Genomic DNA, 6,000 nt, shown 5'->3' with positions numbered 1-6,000 from the left:
TGGTGCCCCCCAGGGATGTGTGCTCTCCCCACTACTCTTCTCCCTCTACACTAATGACTGCATTGCCAAGGACCCCTCTGTCAAGCTCCTGAAGTTTGCAGACAACACCACTGTCATCGGCCTCATCCGAGATGACGATGAGTCTACATACAGAAGGGAGGTTGAACAGCTGGCTGTCTGGTGCAGTCAAAACAACCTTGAGCTGAACACGCTCAAAACGGTGGAGATGATTGTGGACTTTAGAGGAACACCCCAACACTGTCCCCCCTCACCTTTCTAAACAGCACCGTGGCAGCAGTGGAGTCATTCAGGTTCCTGGGCACTACCATCTCACAGGACCTGAAGTGGGAGACCCACATTAACTCCATTGCGAAAAAGGCCCAGCAGAGGTTGTACTTCCTTCGCCAGCTGAGGAAATTCAACCTGCCACAGGCCCTGTTGATACAGTTCTACTCAGTGGTCATTGAGTCTGTCCGCTGCACTTCAATATCTGTCTGGTTTGGTTCAGCTATGAAATCAGACATCAGAAGACTACAAAGGACAATTTGGACTGCTGAGCGGATTATTGGTTGCCCCCTGCCCCTTCACCCCCTTCAAGAACTATACACTTCCAGAGTGAGGAAAAAGGCTGGAAAAATCACTCTGGTCCCCACTCACTCTGCCCAGTACCTTTTTGAACTGTTGCCTTCTGGCCGATGCTTCAGAGCTCTGAGCACCAGAACCGTCAGGCACAGGAACAGTTTTTTCCCTCAGGCTATCCATCTCATGAACAGTTAAATTGCCCCATTGAGCAATAACTATGTGCAATACACAGTTTAGTCTTTTTTTTATATTTATATATTTATCCAACACGTCCAACCTCTTCTGCCATTTCATTCCTCTGGGAAAAACAAAAACAAAAAACATTTGCACTGTACATAACAGATAACAGATTTGTATTAGATTGCACTACGTATGTGTATGTGTGTATGTATGTATGTGTGTGTCTGTGTGTGTATGTATGTATGTGTATAACTATTTTTTTTATTTTTTATAATTATCTATGTCTTGCTGCTGTTTTTGTATTGTTGTACACTGGAAGCTCCTGTCACCAAGACAAATTCCTTGTATGTGTAAGCAAACTTGGCAATAAAGCTGATTCTGATTCTAATTCTGATAATGTTGCTTACCAAAAACATAATTTTGACTCATCCCTCCTTTAAAAAAAAATTTGAAGAAAAAAAAGTGATAGTGAGGCACTTACAATGGAAGTGAATAGGGCCAATTTTTGAAGGGTTTAAATTTTAATTTGCCTCACTGTAACCTCGATTTTTTTCTTTTCTTTTTGTGTTAATCAACATTATTCCACAAATGCTGTCGATTGTGCTTAATTTGTATTGAACCTGGAATATTCCCATAAGAAAGGAATATATTTAAGCAATATCACACGGGCAAGAATGCAATATGGCCCTACATCAGCCCTGCTGTGATTCGGCCACAGGCCGAGTGCCATAGGTAATCACAGCAGTGTTAATTTAGGGCCATATCGCACTCTTGCTCATGTGATATTGCTTAAATACAACAGTTCAATGAAAAAGTAAATTTAAAAAAATTAGGAAAAACTGAGTACGGTCATAAAAACTCATTTGTGCATGGAACTACTTTATTACGTGGCAACAGGTAGTTCCGGTCCTGGAATCTAGAATCAAGAGACATTCCATGAGCACTGATGGTCTCACACCATCATCACTCCGATGCTTCACTGTGTGTGTGTGTATCACTCCGCTTGTGTTCGTGACATTCTAAACTAAAGTGTAAGAGCAGTGCAGATGTGTGAAGAGCTACTGTATATGTGTCTCTTTACATGCAATATTTTGACACTACATATGTTAGCCAGCAGGTGGTGGCAAAAGATCATTTTTGTGTGTAATATGAACAAGTTGGTGAAGTGAAGTGACTCAGCGTCACTCAGTGTTTACATTCAACAGCACTCCATGACCGCTTATATTACTACTATACTACTAAAGCTAGGAAATAGCTTTAAAAGGCTTTAAACGAACAACTTCAGCATTACGGCTCATGACAGCTGAGAGACACAACAGACTGATTAATTACACAAACTCAAGGCGCTTACCTCTTACCGGAGTTTATTGGAGAGGATGTACTGTTTAAAATGGCGGAGGAGATTGCGGTTCCTATAGGGAAAGACTCTTGCGCACCAGCTACCGCGAAATAGAGTGGAATACCCCCATTTGCACTGCTGTTTTTCCACTGATCTTCAGAAAGCTGACAGCATCTCTGCTTGGGAGTGACAACAGGTGATCGCACATGCTCCATCTCTCTCTCTCTCTCTCACACACACCCACATACATCATTGTTTATGCAATAACTTGTCAGAAACAGCCCAAGCCGTGATACTATTTCTGAAGTGACATTTTGTAATTACTAACGAAGGCTTGGACGCATCATTTGGTTTGAATCAGCAACGGCAAATTCTGATCCATCGTGTAAGAATGTAGTTCCATGCACAATTGCGTTTTTTATGACCGTATTCAGTTTTTCCTCATTTTTTTACATTTACTTGTTCATTGAACTGTTGTATTAAAGCAATATCACATGAGCAAGAGTGTGATATGGCCATAAATCAGCACTGCTGTGATTACCTATGGCACTCGGCCTGCGGCCGAAATACAGCACTGCTGATGTAGGGCCATATAGCACTCTTGCTTGTGTGATATTGCTTAAATATATATATATATATATATATATATATATATATATATATATATATATATATATATATATACAGGGTTGGGGAGTAATGAAATACATGTAACGGGATTACGTATTTAAAATACAAAATATAAGTAACTGTATTCCACTACAGTTACAATTTAAATAATTGGTATTTAGAATACAGTTACATTCAAAAAGTATTTTGATTACTGAAGAGATTACTTTGCATTTTATTGTCATTTGTTTCATTTAATATTTAGTCCTTTCAGATGGAAAACATTTATACATATAAATGATGCGATCCAAACTGCATTTGAACAGAGGTGAAACACTTTCTTATGATGTTACATTCATACGAGCAGACAGAGAAGTAAGTTTGAAGTAAGTTTGGAGCAGAAGAAATAGAAATAAACCTTGTGTAAATTGTCAGCTTTACACTAAGCTAAAATGCTATTTCTAGCCATTTTACATGCACAAGTTACCAGGCACGACCATATTTTTTTATCAAGAAAATTCATGTTGGATCATAATTTCTTTTTTTCTAGTAAGATCTTTGATATTAGGGCATAAATCATATTCTTGATAATAATTTTTGTATTGTTTTCCTGTAAAAATATATACAAATCCTTAAAACAAGATCAATTTGATTAATCTTGTTTTAGAAACAACACTGCATAAAATATTTAGGTTTTTCAGAGAATGTATTTTTAACATGTGTATTTTGTCTTACTGTACTGGCAGAGTTTTTATAGTCAAAACAAGTGAAAAAATCTACCAGATTCTGTAATCTGTAGTGGAATACATTTCAAAAGTAATCCTCCCAACCCTGTATATGTGCGTGTGTGTGTGTGTGTGTGTGTGTATGTGTGTGTGTGTGTGTGTGTGTGTGTGTGTATATATATATATATATATATATATATATATTCAGGTTGGACATTTAGTTTTAAGCAAAGGGCCATGTCTAAGATGCTGATTTAAATTGAATATTTTTTCTAAACCCTAAATTTGGGAAGATTGTGCATGTTATGTTTTCAGACATTTTTTTTGTAAGCAAAATCATATATAGCCTAACCAGCAACATCTGCGATGTCAGTGACAATAAAGATGTTTTCTATGGAAATAGGACAAGATATTTGAAAATTATATATATATATATATATATATATATATATATATATATATATATATATATATATTATGACAACTAAATTATAAAATGTCTCTATTTATTTTCTATGATAAAATATTGGATGATGCATCATGTACATGCTATCTAAATATGTTGCAATTTAAAATAAATGCACATTGTTAATAAGGGAGACATCTACCCCTATCTTTGCCTAAATACCAAACGTATTACTGTCATTTCCATATGTGATCATTTAATCTTGTATACAGATGTACAGGGAAAAATAAGTTCAAATAATAGTGTGAATCAAATGCAGCTTTAAGGCAGGCATTATGGAAAGCATGATTGTCTTAGAAATGTGTTATATACAGCCTAAAACATTTGCCATTGTCATGCACATTATCACAGATACTTAGACAAACAAAATGAATGGTAAAATACTCATGGTGACCCAGAATGTTGTTAATCCTCTGAGAACATATGTAGGCATCTCTTTCTTTGGAGTGTTGGTAATGGAAGACTTGTATGACTGTTTGTCACAGAAATTGTTTACATTCCACATGCCATACACCAAAATATTAAATGAAATGATAAAGTAACAAATAAAAAAATAAAAATAGGCCCGGCCATTAACATTGAGGATCTGCATGCCAAATGTGTATGGTAAGACTAACAGCTGAACAGATTTAACATTCTGTATCTCTCTTTATATCTTACTGCCTAGCTTCTCTTTTTAGGGAGATTAATACATTTTTAATGCAAATTATGGTCACATAAAACAAAGAATGCATAAAGAATATATCAAGTAAAGTGCCTGTCCAAACATAAGTGTTGCTAAATTTGGTAACACTTTGCATTTGAAATGTCATCTGACTCTTGTTAAGAAATTCTGTGATGTGGCCCTAGCACCTCCTGCTGGTTGGGGGATGCTAATACAGAAATAGGCTCCTGAGTTGCTGGGGGTAACGTATTTATCACATCATATTTATCAGGGCCACATCTAACCTATTCCGGTTCCTCCAGTCCATCCTGTCAATGTCACCACATTTTTACCCAACTAATAACTATTTAAGAAAAACATTACTTACAGGTGACAAGAGGCAAAAAATAAATAAATAAATAAATAAAGAATTATATATATATACATATATACATATATATATATATATATATATAGGGGGTGAAATGAGATGACACATTGAACAGTGTAATAACAGTGTAGTAAAATATAGCCTAAATGTAATGGAATTCTAACAAAGGTATTCATGATCACAATCAGTGTTCAAATGCATTGTTGTGCTCAGCTATTATTTAAGGAATATTCCGGGTTATATACAAGTTTAGCTTATTCGACAGCATTTGTGGCATAATGTTGATTACCACAAAAATTAATCTAGACTCGTTTCTCCTTAAAAAAAATACAAAAATGGAGGTTACACAGAACAATTTACAATGTAAGTGAATGGGGCTTATTTTTGGAAGGTTTAAACACAGAAATGTGAAGCTTATAATTTGATAAAATCCCTTACAATAATTCTTCTGTTAAAGCTCATGTATTATTTGAGCTGTAAAGTTGTTTAAATTGTAATTTTTACAGTCGTTTTACACGTTTAGGGTTTATAGTGTTATGTCATCATGGCAACGAAGTTGTAAAATTGGTTATAACTTTACACATAAAAGTTTCTAAAGCGATTTTATCACACTAAAATCATGTTAATGCACATATAATTTTTTTTATTTGTTTCTGTACTTTTGAAACAGTGAGTATTTTAACGTTTACGGATTGACCCCATTCACTTCCATTGTAAGTGCCTCACTGTAACAAAGATTTGTGGGAAGAAAATGAGGGACGATTCAAAATAAAATTTTGGAATATTCCTTTAACACCACATTTTTACCTAGAGGGAAAAAAAATGCATGTCTCAAATGTACCCAGCTGTTATTCAAAACTATTTGAACAATACTAAATTCAAATGAGTGTTACTCAGTCAGAAATATTACCCCCTCATAATCACCAGACTCTTTATTTTGTCTTATGATTCAGTAGTAATGCAGCTTTCCCCATTCTACATTTATTTTGTACTATCGTGAAGAATTCATGCACAGAAAACTACTCTAATCTCCAAAGAGAGCTTCTTCAGTATCAGAATGCTCCG

The sequence above is a fragment of the Myxocyprinus asiaticus genome, chromosome 2 (assembly GCF_019703515.2).
Source record: "Myxocyprinus asiaticus isolate MX2 ecotype Aquarium Trade chromosome 2, UBuf_Myxa_2, whole genome shotgun sequence".
NCBI lineage: Eukaryota > Metazoa > Chordata > Actinopteri > Cypriniformes > Catostomidae > Myxocyprinus > Myxocyprinus asiaticus.
The sequence above is the reverse complement of the archived record's forward strand: the minus strand, read 5'-3'. Positions refer to the sequence as shown.